General features: G+C 35.9%; 1 long non-coding RNA gene across 38 annotated transcripts; it reads right to left on the bottom strand.

Moving 5' to 3' along the window:
• Positions 1 to 1,355: 1,355 nt before the first annotated feature.
• Positions 1,356 to 8,609, bottom strand: LOC113357674. 38 transcript variants are annotated; one of them, XR_003363818.1, is made up of 15 exons: positions 8,354 to 8,609; positions 7,975 to 8,037; positions 7,335 to 7,836; positions 6,364 to 7,196; positions 6,031 to 6,221; positions 5,816 to 5,952; positions 4,815 to 5,028; positions 4,161 to 4,222; positions 3,940 to 3,969; positions 3,725 to 3,768; positions 3,310 to 3,410; positions 2,689 to 2,842; positions 2,051 to 2,181; positions 1,883 to 1,977; positions 1,356 to 1,781 (listed from the first exon to the last, which is right to left on the bottom strand). It is a non-coding gene; the product is annotated as an uncharacterized LOC113357674 (long non-coding RNA). The 38 variants fall into 38 exon arrangements; XR_003363810.1 differs by having other exon boundaries at positions 3,896 to 3,969; positions 4,161 to 5,028; XR_003363809.1 differs by having other exon boundaries at positions 3,725 to 3,830; positions 4,161 to 5,028.
• Between the last annotated feature and the right edge of the window lie 14,160 nt (positions 8,610 to 22,769).

Below are 22,769 nucleotides of genomic sequence, written 5' to 3'. Positions count from 1 at the left end.
TGTTATTTTTTTATCGGCATCTTCAAAGTTAAGTTAAATGGTGATTTTACATAGAACCTTGAGTTACAAACTTTCTTCTGATGTCTTTCTGCAGCAGTCACTTGATTCTTTTGCTACTGCGGGAGAGATGTGTAGATCACATATTAGACAATGCTCCAGTTGTTTTGCTATTTAATGCCGTTCTTTAGAAGAAAGTAACGGGGACCTGCACAATGATGTTATATGGGTATGATCGTTTTTTCTTCTTTCGAAAAATTGCCTTTTTCCAAAACTTGATGCGAAGTCTTTACAACTTACAACAACACTTTCTTCAACTGATATGCCGTTTCATTAAGTAATCAATCTCCATGAATGCATTTTCAGGCGTTTAAATTGTCAAAGATCATAATCAACAAATACTCTAAGGCAATTAGGCATAAATTATAGGATAATTTTTGAAACTGTTACCACTATGTACAATATCAAAGCTTTAAGGGTCCACATCATGAATCTAGACATTGATGAATTAGTGGATTTTTTAACCAATACTCTTTGATACGTAGGAATCTTTGTTGTATGTTTTTGTTATACCCATGTGTAGCCTAAAATGGTTTGGCTCTTCCCTTTATCTTTGAATTTCTGCGTCTATTACGCAAATGCGTGTTACCCTCAAAAGAGATGGTGCAGTATCATATTTGACTTTCCTCCCTCCAAAGCTAGCATCAATATCGTTGCAGAAGCCAAAACCAAAAAAAACAAAAATATCGTTGCAGAAGCGTGCACTGATTCCCGTGAAAACTTCCATAAGAAACATGATCACTGGAGACAAAGTTGTGCAGAATTTCAAACCATCTTACTGGTTTGGGTGCGGTAGAGTGTATTTTAGCGTAAGTTTGCAGTTCTGGTGGTCCCTCTGAAGTGAATGGACATGTTTAAACTTTAAAATGCTGGCAAACAACATCAAATACGGATGACTGGGCGATAAGTTGATGTTGGTTTGTATTTCGGCACGTTGTTTAATTTTAGTTCCATTTGGCTGCAGTCAATTGTTTTTATATGCTAAAACATCTTCCTTCACATGTTTCAGAGTTGTTCCGTAGGTCTTGAAAGTTGGTGACATTCCTAAAAACCAATAAATTTTCCCTCCGCACCCACAAAGTAGTCTCATATAATAAGGGTGATCAATTTTAAGCTGGTAGAGAGAAGAGCAGATTCACGCATTCTGTCTCATGTTGCTAGAGTGTCACTTTATACAAAAAGAATTGTATACATTTACTTCCCTAGCCCAACAATGCTCTAACTATTTTTTCACATATTCAAGTTAACCTAAGTTATAAATCCTACAGCTGGAAGATGAGTGAAAGACTGAAGAAAATGCAAGTATCCGGAGGATATAAGTATATTCCAAGATGGTTCAATCGAACTGACAAAGTAGTGGCCACACAAAACATGATGCGAGAGTTAATATTTCAATAGAAAGTACAATGAGCACCAAGCACCAGCTTAAAGAAAATGATAAAGTTGATCAAAATAACAATAGAATATCAGACTAAAAATAGGCAAGAACAAAACAAACTTCCCACCTTGCAAGGGCAACAGAGAAAAATAAGATGGTGTTTCTGAATCAAAACTGCAAGGATTTTTAAATCCAATGGCCTAAAACTCAGGCGCGCAGGTATTCCTTGGTAAAGTAAGATAATGGTTATCTTTGGTAGCGTAGTATCCCCATATATCAAGCTTGCTCAATTCTGCTTCACCTGACAATAACTCTTTGAAGAAAGGAGATACCTAACAAAAACAAACTTGAACCCACCAAACATCTTAAATTTTAACAATGATAGGAAAGGTTATTTCAGTTTGACTTGTTTTAAATGCGAGTTTGCAATTTGGAACGAATTTTTACCTGTCACCCCCTTTAATTTTTCCATTATATTCCCGCAGTATTATAGAAAGCGATAAACACGGTCCTTCCAGTATATTCGAACATTTTCTACGTACCTGCAAAACATGTCTTGTTAGTCTGTACACCCAATAATATAAATAAGAGTAATTCCCTTAGTCATTTGTTTACCCTGTTGTTGGTTTTCTAACCTCCGGCTTGCAGGTGTAGCACAATTTTTGCAACAGTTGGCTGGTTTGCCGCATCTCCCCAAAGACTGTTGGGCATTTGTAATCTTACCTCAATCTCTTGATATCCATCTCCTACATAGATACGGTCATCTGATCATTTCCTCATGAACACGTGGATAATAATTTATTTTTGACTCTACATGTATCTATTTTTAATTTGATTGTTATTACATTTACAATGTATCTTAAACATGGGATGCAGATTCCCCAGCTCCGCAAATGAGAAAGTGTACCTCAAGAAATTCTCTTGATAAGGAACTCTCTGAAAACTTGCTTTGTTTATTTTAACTTAAAATAATACAATAAACTTAAGACAAAATTTGAATCGAAAGAGGTATGGATTTTTACCCATAGGAGCTTCAACGCCAATCAGGTAACTCTTTAAAATTAAAGTGGTTAAAAAGACTGTCTTCTAAATTTTGTAGGGCATTCAAATGAACCACGTAGCCAGGTCTATACAACTTAAGGATAAAACTGATGTTTTCTTATCAAAGCATCAAATTAACTATAGGAATTAATCACATATTGTTTTCTCTAACATAAATGAGCAAATTTATGGATATAGATAATTACATATACCGTGCCAATCTGGTGATGATGGGGTTGGGTCCTTCCAAGGGCAGCTCTGTATTCTTCTTTACCGTTTTCACTAATGTCACCACGTTCATCACCACCTGAGCTTTTTAGAATATTCAAAATATTGCTTTTGATTACTTGCCTAAAATATCAAAATCTGTGAAGGAGATGAGGAAGAAGAAACCATTTTAACCCAAGTTTTTCATCATAAGGTATCTGAATTCTGAATTAACATCCATAGAAAATGATTATAATTTCTTAATTAAAATTTTCTATCAGCAGATAAAAAGTACACAAAATCAAAATTTTAATAAATTGGGAACCCTATCTATTAACAATATAGTTAGGTTACTTCAACCTAGGTAGTGCAAACAATAGAGAGAAGCCACTCAAAATTTAGTAATAAAAGTCTAAAGAGAGACGAACTAACCGAGATAAACTTTCAATTTACTGATTCATTTGGAAGAAAAATAACTAAAATTCACTAATTCGTTAACTTCTCTTGATATAACTATTTCATCTGATGGTCAGCCTCAATTCATAAAATGTGTCGCTGCAAATAGTAATGGAAATGGCTAATGATAAAGAAGTGAAAGAAGTTTAAAAAGCAGGTAAAAGGCTAACCATAAATGTGTTATCCTTAGAAATATATCTGACTTGATGATCACCTTCAGATGACCAAAGCTCCATGCAAATTCCATAACATGCACCATCCCTCTTGTTTCCTAAAAGATGAACCCCAACAAAGAGATAAATTGTACAAAAAAAAAAAAGAAAAAAAGAGATAAATTCTCTCTGAAAAATGAAGTTATAGATGACACAAAAACCCAGTTCTTTATTAACTCAAAATTACAAAAAATAATAATAAAAGGAAACGCTACAATTACATAATTATAATATTGAAAACAAAAATCAGGACAAAATAGAATTACCAACAAAAGTAATGAAATATGTGATACAACTGATAATTTTGTGAAGCATCAAATCAAGCCCTAACCTAATACATCTTTAAATCAAGTGAAATTCTATTAACATTTACCATTTTAAAAAGATGGATGATGGCTTGTCTCCCCAACATGTCCTCTACCAACAAAAACCGGAACACTGTATCAAAACTTTTAGCAATACCCATCTAATCCGAACAACTGAATAAGAGAAATATTTCAGAAAGAGTAACAAACAAATAAAATTCGTCGAAAATCAAACTTACAGTAATTTGACAGAGAACCAAACTAAGAGCCTTGGGAATATTACCTCTTTTGAGGATTATATAGTCGAACATCTCTGGGAATTGATTAGCAAAAATAATCAAGGTGTTAAAAGGGTTTGATTTATTTCGTAACGCTATGAACCACTAATGAATAATACGTTGAAGAAGAACCCTATTTTTGGCAATTGGAATCAATGGCAATTGGAATCAATGGCAATTGGAATCAATGGGATTATCAAACACTTAAAATTCAAATATCCCAGACCTACGGAATGTCTTCCTTTAGCGTATCGTATTTTTGTGCCACCTTTGCAACGACTAAATGCTCTAAAAAAAAAATTCATACAACGAACCAATCAGTTCCAAATGTTGAGAGTAATCCATAACATGCTATCTTCCCAAATCCTCTACCCTAAATGATATGCAGCGAACATTAACATGTATTTGAATACTTTGATCTCGCCCTACAAATTTGGAAAGAGGTAAAAAGTTTGTGAGCACCTTCGCCTAAAATATATTGTTAATGCAGAGAAACGATCCTACAAACACACAAACTTGACAACGAACTAACGAAAGATAACAAAGTGTTTGGGTCCAGCTACCACACCTAAAAATGGCTCTGCCACTACACAACAACGTCTAAAAGAACATACACTAAAGTTCAGCATTAGTTTGATATCGGTTGGCAATACCTAATTAAAAGAGAGACTAAACTAATAAAATAACTGGAAGAATTCTAAGGCTAAGACTTTCCCACGACAGGTGCACTACCACCATGTTAAACAATATGTAATGAAGACCTTGATTTGCCATTTAAGATGTAATCACTGTGACTGGAAAATGACATGGTGTCAGGAATTATACATTTTTCTACTTGAATGTGTGGCCAGTACTCTATTCTACTGAAAAAATGTTGCACCTGTTAGAATACTGCAGAACTTCAATTGTTTAAGCGTAAGCATCCTTACAAAGTTGCACCTGTTTTCTACCTCTCGCTAATTCAGTTGAATCCTGAATGTGGCTTACAATTGCAAATGAAGCTTTCAGAGTGGATATCCTGGATGACTCTCATCATTTGCCTTCTTCAGGTTTGTCAATTACTGATATTTAGCTCTTGAATCTCACACCAACTACTGCAACGAAACATGGAAAGAGTCTAACAGTAGATTTCAATCTATTAAGAGAAGCGTAATCTTCGTTTGAAAGAACTGAACTGAATTAATTTCTTTCTTTTTTTTGCCGGATAAAGAAAAATACATTAATTAGCAAGAACCTGGAAACATTTACAGACCCATCCCAAGATATGTAACAAAGCTACAAAGGAAACCCCAAGAAACATTCAGCTGGAAAAACAACCCAGCTAAACTGAAAACAAAACAAATTAATAAAGGAGGTTCAAATTTAACAACTCCTTCCATCTAGCAATCACACTATCAAGGTGAATTTCAGGAATACAAATTGAACTTAATTGATTTCACCGACATAAAATTAGTTTTCTAGAAAAGTTTAAAAATGTGTAGCAGAAAACAATATACATGTAACCGTGCATCACTGCAGTATAAGTTTAGACCGGGTACTACTCAAAACAAAAATGAAAAATATGGTAACATTGAAGAGTGACGAACAAAATATGCTGAAGTACACAATTTTTGTAAACTTGTCATTGGTGTTCGATATGGAGTCAACAGAAAATGTGTATATAGGTTTGCAAAAGTTATGGCTACTGGCCATTAGAACGATAGGATTAAAATGGACCAAATGCAACTACCAAGATACCAAACAATGGAACCTGTTTAATATTTTTTCAGTAACAAAATTTATTTCATTGGATTTAAAAATGAAATCCCAGACTTTAAAATTTGTAAAAAAAACAAACATTTGAGCAAATAAGCAAATAGTTTGCATACTTCAATATGATACCTTTGCTTTTGATGCTAGCCATAGAGCGGCAACTGCATTTCCTACATTATTTTCTTCCAAAATCTGATTGTTGAGTTAATCATAAGAAGAAGGATGATTGATTCCAATGAAAATCATGCCAAATCTGGTGGCTTTATCTGGAAAAAAAAATAAAAAAATAATTGAAACCTATCAAGTACAATAAAGAGGGAAGAACAAAGAAATATTCAACTTACAATTTCATAAAGTGGGAAAGGTCATTGCTTCTCATGATTGTGCCACTTCTGCTCTACACTTCTTGTACCTATTTTATCAAATTGTTCTTAGCTGCAGCCAAATTTGGAATTGGCAACTGGGATCCTAATCCATGAGAGACTCACATTCAAAGCAAATCCATTCAGAGGACCAATCCATTACCATCTAAACCCTATAAAATCCAATAAAGTATCAAAATCAAAATTAGTTTACCCCTATTATTCACAAACAAATCCTTATATTGAACTCCAGTTGGAAAACACAACAGGGAGTCAAAATTAAAATATACGATATCAGTTAACATATTAACTTACAATTTGCTATTTTTTTCGGATGTCAAAGCCACTATCATCTGAACAATGTTGTCAACACAAATTTGTCCTATGTGATACAAATACATGCATAGCTTTGGTTAGAACAATAGTACTTCTAGCATTTCAAGAATATTTGCCAAGGCGGAGATTCCCTGGGTAGTGGATAGATTGCATTCATTTGCATATATTACACCTGATTAAGAAAACAGAACAACCTGCATCAGTACTTTCTTCAGTCAAGCATTTCCACAGACATATGAAGTGTAGTTTCTGAATGTGTAAATTTCAGAACCACCATTATCCATTAATTTCACATAACGGTATTACTTACTACTCCTTTAGCAAGACTAACCACCAATATTCTTCTTCTATTGTTCTCCTCTGCAGAAAGTATCTGGTGGGAGAAAAAACTGATATAACAAAGATTGAGATAAAACGGGAGCATCTTAATACTCCTTCATTTCTATAAATGAGGACCAATCCATTACCATCTAAACCCTATAAAATCCAATAAAGTATCAAAATCAAAATTAGTTTACCCCCATTATTCACAAACAAATCCTTATATTGAACTCCAGTTGGAAAACACAACAGGGAGTCAAAATTAAAATATACGATATCAGTTAACATATTAACTTACAATTTGCTATTTTTTCGGATGTCAAAGCCACTATCATCTGAACAATGTTTTCAACAACAAATTTGTCCTATGTGATACAAATACATGCACAGCTTTGGTTAGATCAATAGTACTTCTAGCATTTCAAGAATATTTGCCAAGGCAGAGATTTCCTGGGTAGTGGATAGATTGCATTCATTTGCATATATTACACCTGATTAAGAAAACAGAACAACCTGCATCAGTACTTTCTTCAGTCAAGCATTTCCACAGACATATGAAGTGTAGTTTCTGAATGTGTAAATTTCAGAACCACCATTATCCATTAATTTCACATAACGGTATTACTTACTACTCCTTTAGCAAGACTAACCACCAATATTCTTCTTCTATTGTTCTCCTCTGCAGAAAGTATCTGGTGGGAGAAAAAACTGATATAACAAAGATTGAGATAAAACGGGAGCATCTTAATACTCCTTCATTTCTATAAATGAGGACCAATCCATTACCATCTAAACCCTATAAAATCCAATAAAGTATCAAAATCAAAATTAGTTTACCCCCATTATTCACAAACAAATCCTTATATTGAACTCCAGTTGGAAAACACAACAGGGAGTCAAAATTAAAATATACGATATCAGTTAACATATTAACTTACAATTTGCTATTTTTTCGGATGTCAAAGCCACTATCATCTGAACAATGTTGTCAACAACAAATTTGTCCTATGTGATACAAATACATGCACAGCTTTGGTTAGATCAATAGTACTTCTAGCATTTCAAGAATATTTGCCAAGGCAGAGATTTCCTGGGTAGTGGATAGATTGCATTCATTTGCATATATTACACCTGATTAAGAAAACAGAACAACCTGCATCAGTACTTTCTTCAGTCAAGCATTTCCACAGACATATGAAGTGCAGTTTCTGAATGTGTAAATTTCAGAACCACCATTATCCATTAATTTCACATAACGGTATTACTTACTACTCCTTTAGCAAGACTAACCACCAATATTCTTCTTCTATTGTTCTCCTCTGCAGAAAGTATCTGGTGGGAGAAAAAACTGATATAACAATTAACAAAGATTGAGATAAAACGGGAGCATCTTGATACTCCTTCATTTCTATAAATGAGAAAAACAAAAACATGATACTCAGAGAGTATCGTGTTCTTCTTCGATTCCCCAAATAGAACATTTAGTTTAGTTTTGGGTATACAGATTTGACTAAGCAATATTAAGAAACTCAATAAACCCAAATCCAAATATACCAAAGAAAACTAATGAGATGGTCTCTGAGTTGTTTAACAATCCAATCAAATAAAAATATAAAATAAAATCAATCCAGACTAAGATAGTAGTTACCTGGTATTCTTCAGAGAGTATGCTCAAGAAAAAAAATGGAGAAACTTGGGAAGGTGACAACAAACAACCTATCTCGAGATTTATGTAGTCGAACATTTTAAGGGGGTCGTGTAACGTAATAAATTGATTATTAGGTATGCAGAGGATTGAATGTTGTAAATAATGGTTTTGATAATGGCTTGTGTAACCGGCGAACAATGGGAGGGGATTGAAGAAATCCCTAATTTAGGGGTTATTTGGATTGGTATTAATTAGATTTTGTAACTGAAGGAGAGAATAGGTGAAAGAAGTGATCTCGCCCGTCCGATTAGGGCTTAAAAAGGGGCTTCATTTTCAGCCACGATTTATGTTTTCTTTTCAGAGAAGAATAAGAATCGTCGATGGCTCAAAAATGCAAATTTACAACCGTTGGATGGGATAAACACCCTTTGTTTTTGTAAGATAGAAGTGTGTAAGATTGTTACTGGTTAATGTGCCATCATTAACTTATTTGGTGTTCCTCATATGATATGGATTTTTAGGAAAGGTAAGTGTATCTAACTGCTAACCTTTATTGTACTTGGTCCAATAATAGCTTTTCTCGTAATGGAAAGGTGGCATGGGAACTCATACCGGCTGCTGTAGTTTCGTTGTTATGGCGAGAGAGGAACTGTCGCGTTTTTGAAGAGAATTACTGCTTCAAAACAGATGAACAATTGTGCACTGATGCTAAGGCTCTAGTGCTCTCTTGGGCTGCAAGTTCTGGAAATAGGTTACATGTAAATACTACGTACACAGTTCATAAATGGAGTACCATTTTTATTTGTTAATTTTCGTCTACTACCTCTGTGTTGTGTACACATTATAGCGGGTGGCTGACCCACCGCTTGACTTGGTCAATATTAGGATAAACATCCTTTAGGGATAATCATGAATATACACCTCCATGTGTTCAGCTTCTTGAACTTTCTTGTACCGACTTAGTTTTGGTCGAGTACTATAAAAAAGGACATAGCACTTGTCCTCCTTGTAAGAAGTAATTGAAAGTAATAACAAAAACGAACTTTCATTTTCTATCTATCTAATCTACTAGTTCTCTGTATACATAGATTCTTTACCAAACGTATGTTAATTAACTTTAGCCCATTCCCAAGGGGCAGCAGTGCTTATCCATTATTAGTTAGCTAGTAGCATATCAACTGGCTGCCGAAAATTGCAACACGTTATCAGCACGAATTGCTCACGACGATGAAAGACATGTCTCTACCAAATCGTCAACTCCATTAACACGGAGATACTTGTGAAGTCTACGTTGATGGAAGAGAAAAATATATTCTTTCTCTTTTTTTTACTTCTCTTGTTTCATTTCATTAATTGAAACACGATTACAGCCTTGGTTTTGATTTGTTTGTTTTAATTGTTCCCGTTTGTATTTGTGGTGGTCAGGAAATCACTTTATTAAACAGGGAGTTAACTGCCAAGGCAAGTGGAAAGCTTACCAGCCCCATAAGTAATACCTAAATAAGCCTGTGATGAAAGTAACGTGATTATATTTAAGAACCAAACGGGAATAATTTTTGGTAAGTATAAGCGGGGTCACAGGTAAGAAAGGAAATGGTGAGAATTGAAATTTGTCGAATTTTAACAATTCTTTTTTATTTATTGTGGTACTAACGGTTTAATACCAGTTGACGGCTGAGCGAGAAATTGTCTCCTCTTTGGGGATATCATAAATTTGATTTTCTCGCTTTAATAATCTCCATAAATTTGAAATAGTTCCACCCGAAGCTGGAATATTGTGTGGCATGGTATGGGTACAAAAGACTCGCTCCGCTAGCCGGTCGATCCCAGAAGTGATCCGTTACAAAATGTTATCCGGTTTTTATCAACGGTCCCTGAAGCGACCTGCGACTGATATTGAGGAATTTTCCTATAAAGCGTGTATCCGTTTGCACACTTGTAAATTAATATTCCGTCGACCCCCGAGGAACGAAAATGGAAATTCATTATGTTGGTACCATATTTGTACTTATGTTATCTTTGTTTTGAGTTTTGGTTATTTTATTTTCTTGTTTTGTAAGTAATGGATTCGAGAAGCAATCCATGAGATGTTGTCGACTCCAAAAGTAGTCCAACATATATTTTGTGCCTTCCTGTAATAATCCATAAAATAGACTCCAGAAGTGGTCTATCGAAATAGTTGGATTCCAGGAATCCACAAATTTTTGGGTTCCCGAAGTAGCCCATGGTTGCGTAATGACTTATTAATGTTTGTCTCTCGTCTATCTGTGACAACGGATATGTATTCCTGAAGTAATCTATCCATTTTAAATAGACGATAGAGATATTTGTCTCAGGAACCGGAACAACAAACATGATTTTTCAAACCACCAATAATTTTACAACCTTGAAGAGGTTTGATTTTTGGAAATGTAAAACATCATTTCAGTTTCAAATAATATGATAGACGGCTCCGGAAGAGCGTGTATCATTTTGGTGGTATAACAATCATCATTATTGACGCCTTATATTATTCCGGATTCCTGAAGAATATGTTGAGTTTTTGAGAATATTTGGCGTTACCACCTTCAAATGATAAATGAGCATTTTTATGGAGTATTTTGTTACTTCATTTGTTTTTGTGCTAGAAGCACGTTTAGAGAAGCTTGAGGCTATCTATTTTACGGGGTGTGCCATGTGAAAATTCTATAAGTAGAATCTCACACTGTCATTAGCCAGAAGTACGATGACTTTGATTTTTCATGCTCATGCATGGTCGGTACGGACACCAAAGTTCTACCAAGATGAGTAGACAATACAAAATGCTTATAGACATCCTTTATAGAACCAGAAGCTTCTGCCAATAGATAAGGATGTAAATTGTGTTGCTTGTTCCCTGAGATATTTTTCTATTTAAGTGGCATTAACATAAGCATTATGGTAACTCGTTGAATCACCAGCATTCCTGTATAGGGTTTGGTGACATTTGTAGGACTTATTCACCCTACACTGTGAACAAGTTTTCAATACTTTGTGGTATTGATAGATACACCTGGTCAACTGAGTAAATTTTGAGCTATCATCTTTATATAATACCTTTTAGTAGAGGCCTTCCACCGTTGAATGGTATCTTTCATATTAACATGTAATGCCATATTTGTCGAACTGTTTGTGCAAATCTTGTGGTTGCTTATCTATTTTTTGGACTTTCCAGTTAAGTTCATTTATATTGATGGTAAATTTACGGGCTTCTGATGCTTTCCCTTAAGTTGGTGTTATATCGAGCACTAAAAGGCACATGTGCGAACTCGAAACAGTATAGTTGAGTTCTTTGTTTAAGCATCTTTAGTTTATTGATCGACCAACTATTTACCATCAATACTGGCTTGGGAAGCAACCTTACATTTCAAATTTACGTGTTTGGCCCATGGCGTCACCGAACTATATATATGTTGGTTTCAGTTCATAAGACATTCAAAACCCTACAGTGGTAATGTCTTATTGAAGATGAGACTGTGTTCCCGCCGTTAGGGGGAGGAAGTAAGTCGTTGCATGGAACGACGTGAAATGTCTCATTTCTTATCGGTCCTGCAGTTGTTTTTGGGTAGTTCTGTTTAGTTTAATTAAAACCCAAAAACTATCATGAGCAAATTGCCTTTGAAAATCAGACATTTATGGAACCAGAAGTTTCCAGCAATGAGATAGTAATATTTCCGCCATGATGAGGAAGACTAAGATGCCACCAGAAGTTGGCATGACAACCCGCCACCAGAAGTTGGCGTGACCAAGGTTGATAACCTTTAAGGTTCTTCCACTTTAATCAGGGGGAGAAAAGTCACCACAAGAGGATGGTGCGAATGTTGATAACCTAAAAAGGTTCTCCCGTCTTAACCAGAGGGAGAAAGACTGACACTTGAAGATGGCAAGCATTATGTCGACAAATTTAAGGGCTTTCCTTTAAAGTCATGAATATGACAGGAATCACCTAAAGGTTGCAGTAAGAAGTCGACAATTAAATAGGTTATCTAATCAAGTTTTTATCATGATCAAAGAAAGTTTGGCTGCCACTAGAATTGGTGTGAAACATCTCATTTGTTTTCTAACACCAAGATATTGGACGTAATTGAGGTGTTGGAGATTACCCGTGATTAAAATAAATAACTACAGTAGCTCCGGGAAATTATTGTTCGTCACTTGCTTGAGAATGCAGACATAAGAAGTTGTCACAGCAGGTAAATCATGCATCTCGCAGTGACCAAGTCGTGTGTTAAGACACGTTTGAGGCACAGATGATTGCCTCATATATGCCTCGTAAAATAGATTCTGATCACTCTTATAATATGTAGTGCTCTCGAAGAGACTACAGATAGTGCTCGTAGAGATTATCAGAATATGATCCACACTCTCTAAGTATATACCTCATTAAAGATGAGGGATGATAATGCCCCTGAAGTGGCGCTGGTACCAGTCTGTGAAAATTTTAAGTATGCATGCATTAGAGAAATGTGTGGGATCTATATAGTTGTCGATTATCTACTTACAATGGTAGTTATGTACCCCTCTGCAGAGAAACATCGACATTGTGATTGGTAGGCATATGACATGTTCCCCTCAAAATTAAGGTAGAGGATGGAATCTCTCGAAAAAGCGCAATTAATGTTCGGATCTGACTCACACTGTAAAATCATAAGACCTGAATATTACAGGTTGGTGTTTGAGATGAAGCGCAGAGAGAGTAATATAATCGCTCAAGGTGCGATTTAAGGGTTTTTCCTGCTGAACCCCCAGGATTGGTTCTGTAAAACCAAAGGTATTCTCCTAATATAGATGCACTTTAGCGTGGTAGTCCCTGAAGGACTCATATTGCATCTTGTTGGTAATTGTAATGAATCCCTGAAGGATTCGAGTTTCTGACTCAGGCATCCACCTGACTTTGTGAACTACGTCGTTATCACCATATGGGAGAAATTTATGAACAATCCTTGTGTATTTTATGTTCTTGGTATAAGGTTAAAATCCGGATGAAGTAATGACATCATCTTTGGCTTCTTGAAAATCCCTTAATAGCGCTAAAATCCACGCTTAAACTGAATTGTGAAATCTCGATGAGATTGAAATATTTCTCGGCCTGAAGATCGAGAATATGCTATCTTAAAGTTTGTCTATGCACTAGAGTACCCAGTTTTGATACTTGTGATGCTTGTTGCACTGCTAATTAACACTTTTAACATGGGACCCCTTAGAATGGAACATGATCGATCTGTCTGTTACGTACGTAGATATATTACTTTATGGTCCAGAAGTACCATGTAAGAATATAATGCATGCATTATCTTGTTGTTGTTCTAAGTTTTGTTTTGCAGGTTACACTTTTAGAGGCTGAAATTGATTCTACGGTATTTATGAGTTTACAAAAGGCCTTTCATTGTTATTCCTAAAGCGGCAAACTAAACTTGGTGTACAACGGATGGAGGATCTAAATGCGAGGTGTACATTGTTAGTGGTGTACTTGGCGCAAGACCTGCAGTCAATCCTCCATAAACTGCAAACGGTAAAGCAGTTTTCTGAAGGCTATATAATATTTGCACCACCAACCGCTTTAAAAAATCATGCTTCAGGGGGAGTAAACTCGTAGAATCATTGGCTGGACTTAAACGCGCTGTACTCTTTTCCCTTCGCCAAGGTTTTGTCCCGATGGGTTTTCCTGGTCAAGGTTTTAACGAGGCAGCATATGCGTGTTCAGCACCGTTATCGGACGACGTCCATTGTACTCTTTTCCTTTGGTCTGGTTTTGTCCCACGTGGTTTTCCAGACGAGGTTTTTAACGAGGCAACATTAGCACCGATGTCAGCATTATTATGAACTTTGGGCACTCAGGTTTTGACCCAAGTGGTTTTCCTGGTGCGGGCGTTCAGGTTTTGTCCCAAATGGTTTTCCTGACGCAGTTTTGTCAAACAAAAACTTTGTGGCGGCGACCACTCTCATTCTAAGCTCAGGTTTTGTCCTAAATGGTTTTCCTGACGCAATTTTGACGGAGGAAGTATTTCACGGCAGTGACCAACCTCACTCTAAGCTTAGGTTTTTCCCAAGTTGCTTTCCTGATACAGTTTTAACGAAAGAGGGAATTCACGACAGCGACCAACCCCATTTTTCAGCCTCAAGTGTTCGATTTTTTGTCCCAAGCGGTTTTTACGACGCAACACTGATAAAGGGAGAAAAGTTACGGTGATCAACACCATTTTGAAGACACCAAGATCTCATTCCAGTTAAATTTTTCTGGCAAAGTTTTAACGAGACGGCGTTTTTTAATCGGTGGTCCTCCAAGGGGAAGTGTTGTGTACACATTATAGCATGTGGCTGACCCACCGCTTGACCTGGTCAATATTAGGATAAACATCCTTTAGGGATAATCATGAATATACACCGCCATGTGTTCAGCTTCTTGAACTTTCTTGTACCGACTTAGTTTTGGTCGAGTACTATAAAAAGGACATAGCACTGGTCCTCCTTGTAAGAAGTAATTGAAAGTAATAACAAAAACGAACTTTCATTTTCCATCTATCTAATCTACTAGTTCTCTGTATATATAGATTCTTTACCAAACGTATGTTAATTAAGTTTAGCCCATTCCCAAGGGGCAGTAGTGCTTATCCATTATTAGTTAACTTGTAGCATATCAACTGGCTACGGAAAATTGCAACACTCTGGTTGTAGTTCTTCTGTAAATTCTTTTGCTCTTAATAAAATCTCTCTTTTTAAAAAAAAAAAAAAAAACCTTTATTGTTGGTAACAAAAAAGAAGTCACTAAAATCTTATTCATGAAACCATGATTTAATAAGCATTTGTTGCTCTTTAATAGTGTTAACTACCTGACAAATTAAAAGTGAGATCGAAAATCTTATTAGATCAGTCTGAATCTATAAGACTAACAATATGTTTGTTTTTTCCTCTATATAGGTAGAGTGTTCTATATAGAGGTTTACCTCTATATCTATATAAATATCACTATATAATCTTTTTTAAATCATGTTTGTTTGATCACTATCTAACAACTTTATATTGTGTACCCAATTTTATATATTTCTCATTTTACCCTTATAATATTCAAAAAATCCATGAATATCCATTACAACCAAAGATGTTCAAAAATTCCAAAAGGAAAAAAATGTATTAGAAAATAAAACCAAAGATGTTCACTTTTTCTGAAACGGAGCGAAAGTATAACTTTTTTCTGAAACGGGGTAAAAATATCACTTTTCTGAAACGGATCAAAAGTATCACTTTATCTGAAACGGGCGAAAGTATCACTTTATCTGAAACGGGCGAAAGTATCACTTTATCTGAAACGGGCGAAAGTATCACTTTTTCTGAAACGGAAAAAAAAAATCACCTTTTCTGAAACAGGGCAAATATCACTTTTTCTGAAACGGGGCAAAAATTTCACTTTTTCTGAAACAGGGCAAAAATATCACTTTTTCTGAAACGGGGCAAAAATTTCACTTTTTCTGAAACAGGGCAAAAATATCACTTTTTCTGAAACATGGAAAAATCACTTTTTCTGAAACGGAGCGAAAGTATCACTTTTTCTGAAGCATGCGAAGGTATCACTTTTTCTGAAACGAGGCGAAAATATCACTTTTTCTGAAACGGCGTGAAAGTATCACTTTTTCTGAAACGGGGGAAGTATCACTTTTTCTGAAACGGGGCTAAAGTGTCACTTTTTCTGCAACGGAGCAAAATATCAATTTTTTCTGAAACAGCGCGAAAATATCCCTTTTTCTGAAACGGGCGAAAGTATCACTTTTCTTGAAACATGTAAAATTTTAGATTTTAAATTAAGGAATTATTTTTGGACATTATAAGTTTGTTCGAGGATATATTAGTCATTTGAAGGTTTAATAGAGGTAGAGGCTCAAAGATAGCACCTCATTGGTGTTATTTGATTTCCTCTATATAGATAGAGATTTACCTCTATCTTTGTAGAGGTAGTGGAAAAAAACAAACACCAAATAAATGGGACCCACCACTATATAGAGGCTAATAGAGGTTAGCCTCTACATAGAGGAAAAAACAAACATGATGTAAGATGATTTGTACGCTGTTTTGGTACAGCTCAAAGAAGGTGATATATGTAAAGTCACTTTAATCCAATCTGGATGGTGGATACAGTTTAATCCAATCTTATTTACACAAAATTGGTTAAAAAGACTAAAATTAATAATTCCTGGGTGAAAAGAACATTTAGATTTTGATACTGTTTAAATGGACAAAAATGTAAAAATAGCCAGGATGTAAATAGTTTCATCCTACCCATTTTCAAATATTTTTTTTATTTTTAATTTACATCAGGATGCATCCAGTTTCATCCTTGCTATTTTTTAAGTTTAAGTCAGGATGAATCCAGTTTCATCCTTGCTATTTTTTTGGTGTCCATTTCACCCATACTAATTTTTACTCGTCCATTTGAACCATGTTTTAAAAATATTTGAACAAATGATCCATTTTCCGTCTTATTAACTCATTCGATGCTTTTCTTGAAATATTTTTCTTTCTGTGATGTTAGTATTTTTGTTTAGGCAATACTGGTTGTAGAAACTTCAGTCGATTCAATGAGCAAAATCATTTCATTATGCATGTTTGTTTTAATTTTTGTTATTCCGGTTTCGAGGGTCATGGTCCATATTTTTTATCCTTCGATTTTCCGTTATAATCATCATTTAGAGCAACTGCAGTGGACGACTAAACCCAAATTTGGTGTCGAGTGGGCTGGCGTAGTGGGACGGACCATCGATCAAAATTTGATCAAAGAGTAAAACTCGGACCAAATTTGGCCGGTGATTAAGACCAAATCCAAATATAGTCGGGCGTTTATATAATGTCCGCCTACCCGACGGGCGTTGGTATAATGTCCGCCTGTAGCCGCGCGTTCGTAAAGTTAACGCCTGATGCAGGGCGTTGGTATAATGTCCGCCTGGATGGGGCGTTGGTATAATGTCCGCCTGAATGGGGCGTTGGTATAATCAACGCCTGGCATGGGGCGTTGGTATAATGTCCGCCTGGATGGGGCGTACGTAAAGTTAACGCCGGACACCCAGGCGTTGATATAGTCATGATCCCAAATTTGAAAAGTTTTGAAAACTTTTCTTGGGGCGTTGTCTTTATCAACGCCCCATTTTTTATTTTTGAACCCGGGCGAACGTATAATCTCCGTCCCACACACCAGGCGTTGCTATAGTTCACGCCCCATACAGGCGTTATCTTTATCAACTCCCCATGCCAGGCGTTATCTTTATCAACGCCCCATGCCAGGCGTAATCTTTATCTACGCTGGACGATGAAGCGGACTTTATATCAACGCGCGACCAAATTTACTCGTCACCCGCTACGCCACAGGACGGACTAAACCCAAATTTGATCTTTTTTTTTAGTCTTTGGTCTTTAGTTATGCTCGCACCACTGTGGACGCTCTTAGGAGACTAATATCTCCCGATTAGACTTCCATTTAGTTTAAAGTCAAACAATACACCCTCAGTCCAAGTTATACAGGAGAGACAATATCAATCTTATAATATTGCGTAATGATTATAATATTAAAGCAGTCACTGAGTTGCGATAAGCAGGGATGCATACTTAAACATCCTTTCTATGTTGACACACGTCCTCAGGTTGTGGATAAGATCTTTTTTGCTCTCAGCTTATATATTTTCACATAATGGCTAAGAGCAATTGCAGTGGTGCAATCAAAACCAAAGACCAAAGAAAATGACCAAATTTGAGTTTAGTCCATGGTGTTACACTAGGATGGAAGAGTAAATTTGGTTAGAGCAACTGCAGTGGTGCGAGTATAACCAAAGACCAAAGAGGGAAAAAAAGATCAAATTTTGGGTTTAGTATGGTGTGTGACGCTACGATGGAAAGACTAAATTTGGTCAGACGTACATTATACGTTCGCCTGGTGTGGGGCGTAGACTATACCAACGCCTGATTGGGTAGATCCTAAAAAAAAAAAAATGAAAGAAGTGGGGCGGAGGTATAAAGCCCGCCCCACTAAAATGGTTTTGAAAACAAAGAATGGGGCGGGGGTATAATGCCCGCCCCATACAAAATAATAAAAAAAAAAATGGGGCGTAGACTTTGCGTACGCCCCATGTGGAGCGTAGACTATACCAACGCCTGATGTGGGGCGTGGAATATACGTCCGCCTGATGTGGGACGTGCACTATATGTCCGCCTGGTGGTGGGGCGTGAAGTATACCAACGCTCGACTATATTTGGGTTTAGTCTTGGTCCCAGACCAAATATACTCTGGGTTTTAGTCGTTGATCAAAATTTGATCGATAGTACGTTCCACTACGTCTGTTCAAAAGACCAAATATTTGGGTTTACTCTCCCACTGTGGACGCTCTTAGGATCACATATAATGTTCGTCACATGACAAGGATCACATATAATGTCCGCCCCATTTGGTCAGGATCACATATAATGTCCGCCCCATCACAAGGATCACATATAATATCCGCCCATCACAAGGATCACTTTATACGTTCGCCCCATCACAGGATCACTTTATACGTTCACCCCATCACAGGATCACTTTATACGTTCGCTCGACTATATTTGGGTTTGGTCTTGGTCCCAGACCAAATATAGTCTGGGATTTGGTTTTGGTCCAGCTTTTACTCGATAGTCTGTCCCGATGTGTCTCGTTTCTTGACCAAATATATAGGTTTGATCGTCCATTGTGGATGCTCTAAGACTCGCAAACAACTTACGTTGCATCTATGTCTCTTTTTAGTGGTTAAGACTCACAAACAAATGTTAAGTGTTCTTTAATTTTCACAACAAATGTACTATGTCTCTTTTTTTGCAGGGGTATGAACCTATGAGAAAGTCACAAGAGCAACCTCATTTGTTCATCGCCCTAAAATTTGGAAAACCCTTGAGTTTGAGTGGGGCTGTAGGTATGTGTTTGACTGGCAATGGATTCCTCATTCCAAATTGATTCGCAACATTTCATATCGCAACATTTAATATTAGAATCGTCGATGGCTCAAAAAAGCATATTTACAACCGTTGGATGGGGTAAACACCATTTGTTTTTGTAAGATAAACTAGTATATGACCCGGGCCGGGTTGTTGTTATCAGAGATTTTTTTTTTGAAGCAATCAGAGAAGGTATGTGATCTTAGATTATATAACTTATGTTTTTGCTGAGCTTTCTCATGTAATGTTATTTTTTGTATGGTACGTTTTTAGGTTATATATGTTCAAGATACTTAATTCCATGTATTAGTTCAAGAGACATCCATGTTAAAAATAGGTACCACAAATTTATGTGTAGTTATAATGGAAAATTTTATCGTTGTCAATTTTATTTGTATTTCATCGTGGGAAAGTGTGAATATCCTTGGTTACTCCCAATTTATACCGGGCCTCTAATTATATATGTCATCAGACTTCAATCCATGTTTGGTGTAAGGAAAGATAGATTGTTTCTTCTCCATAACTATAACCGGAGAAAGTGCTTCCAGTGATGTGGATAAATAATTACAACAGTAAACCAAGCCCACTTACAAATTCAATAGATCAGTAGACATTAATACAATAATACATTTTTACTCCTTGAAAAGAAAACAAAATTGCAATTGTCAACAAATTCAAGTCAGTGAGTAATCCTTAATAACTCAGAATCCTTGTGTATGATTGTCATGGAGACATGTATCCTGTGAGGGAGAAAATATGGACAACAATTAGAAAGACCGTTCCCCTGAACACAGACTAAAGTTTAAATCCACCTACTGAACGATTATAGCAAAAAATTAACTTGTTGCCAGCAGATAAAAATAGTCATGTTTGAATTTTATCTGAAATTGGACTTACATATTGGGTGGTCGAGAGGCAATTAGTTCTGTAAGGGATCGAAATAACAGATATACCTAAAAGATCTGTAAGGGATTAAGTCGAGCTATTCACACAGGGCAGGGTTAGAAAGTTTATAGTCGGGGTTGCGGACTAATGACAAAGAGCTTCCAGTTCCACATCTAAGCATCCGAACTCAGAGGATGGTTCACATTACAGGAACATGTACGATAATTAAGCAATGATATAACAAATCATATGAATCTTAGGATTCCCGATTTCCTAATGCAATGAACAAATAGTAGTAAAAGAGAAACACCTCAGAAATAACATATACCGCCAAAAATACTACAACGCAAAACCTATTTGTTCGTTTGACTCAAAAAAAAATTGGGATCTGGAATCACTAATATGCCTATTTTTGATACAAATTGGAACTCAAACGCTCAATTTTCAAGTAAAAAGAAGTTCATAGAAGGTTAATAGTACATTTGGCCCTTGTAGACACGTGACTCCACAGGTGCCCACGACTCTTGTATACACATGACTTCTATCACCAGTAAGACCATCTTTTCCCACCCAAAATATTAAAGCTTAGCGTTGTAAGCCTGTGACTTTTAACATTGCAATATACGAATCAAAATGCAAAACTAAATAACATAGATATTAGAGCTGAATCTACATTATGAATGAGGAGTTGCAAACTGATTCAAGCAAGATGTTTGAACTTTTAAAGCCTCTAAAAATAACTTGTGTTTCTGCACTGCGATGAAAGGTGGGTCTCTTAGATGTTCTAAGAGCAACCTTCAAAACTATCAATGAAATGGTAAAATAAAGGTTTGGGTCTCTCAGGGTATCAAATAATGCAACTATGAATGCGCAAGCTTCCACAGGGTACGAACTAACACAAAGTGGTAATCTTTTATATATTATTGTTGAACAAAATTGGGAACATAGACCAACCATAACTAATATACACTGACTATGTCTTTTTATGGGAGATGAAGCTGATGTTAAACATATACTTCATGCAACAGTTGGTTAAGTGCAAAATAGATTGAATGTACTTGGTCAGTTTTGACTCACACTTCGGCAGATTATGTGTTTTTTACCCTGCAACACAAATCAAAAGATCAAAGAAAAAAAATCTAAGATTATGATATGCAAAACTTCTTTTTTGCCCGAGTTTGAGTATTCAACTGATCAAAGGCACCATTGCAGTTAACACAATGAATAGCAAAGAGCTATGCAGACTAAAGCTCATCCATCCTTCAAACAATGTTTATAGAATTTGAAGCCGATTCCAAATTAGAAAAATGGTAATTGCCTATTTGAAAAGGTAACTATATATCATTATCTCTTAGGTATTTGATCCTCATATTAAATCAACACTGTCTTTTTGGTGAAAGGCTTAATTCTTAAACCTTTTGATTGATCAAAAAATCAAGCCCTAACATAAACATCCCAAAACAAATCAAATCAAGTGAAATTCTATTGACATTTACCACTGGAGATGTATGCTAGCTATTTTCTCAATATCTACCAACAAAAATCTGCTAACATTGTATAAAAAAATATATCTCCAACAACTAAATCAAAATGGAACATTTTCAGAAAAATTATATCTGCAAAAATTAAAGAATCGAGATAAACAACTAAATCAAAGAAATATTTCAGGAAAAATTAACAAATAAAAAACCTCAAAAATTGAACTTACATGTAATCCTGACAGAGTATGGTTGAGAAATAAACTGAGAACCATGGGAAGATGAGGTTTATGTAGTGGAACATCTTAGGCATTGATTATAAGAAATTAGTGAGTTGTTACCGAGCTGTTATTTGAGATCTTTCTTTTCTCTCGTAAAGTACGGAAGAACCCTACTTTTGGCAGCTGGAATCAGTAGGATTTGAATAGCAGATATTATGATGCTAAATGGAATCAATAGGATATTTGTTGTTCGTAACATACGAAACTGAAGAAGGAATAACTCCAAGAAAACCCACAAATTTGTGTAAATGGAATTAGGGGTCGTTGGATTAGGGCGTAAAATATGGAAAGATTTTCAGCCGAGATTTATCTGTTCAACTTTCATGTGTTTTAAAAACAGTGAGAGCCGTTGATGGGTTACAAAGGATCATTTACAGCCATCAGATGGTTCAAAAACCATTTGTTTTTGTAAGATAGATAAACAGATACAAAGTGGAAGAATTACTTCTCTAAGCCCGTCCAACTGAGAGCATCAAGAAAAGACGAAAAATAATTATCATCTTGATTTCATTAGATCCACGGAGGCTGCAAAAGTAATGTTGGCATCATGTTCGGCGCAAACTTGCATCGTAGTTTAATCACGATTAGTGGAAGTAGTGTTCGGAGGGGGAGACGGTGAGAAGAAGAATAGTCGCTTTAGGGTTTGTCTTTTTGATTTACTAGGGTATTACCCGTGCCGTAATGGCTCGGGTTTCTGTTAGTTGTCGGTAGTAAGTGATTGCTGAACTTTCTTCTTGTATTGTGCATAGACAACACACCTGCATTTCTCTTTTTGTTGTTGACAAATGGTGCTTGCTTAGATGAGCATAC

This window comes from Papaver somniferum, chromosome 3 (assembly GCF_003573695.1).
Source record: "Papaver somniferum cultivar HN1 chromosome 3, ASM357369v1, whole genome shotgun sequence".
Taxonomy (NCBI): Eukaryota; Viridiplantae; Streptophyta; class Magnoliopsida; order Ranunculales; family Papaveraceae; genus Papaver; species Papaver somniferum.
Note: the sequence above shows the minus strand (reverse complement) of the source record. Positions and strands in the feature narration are given on the sequence as shown.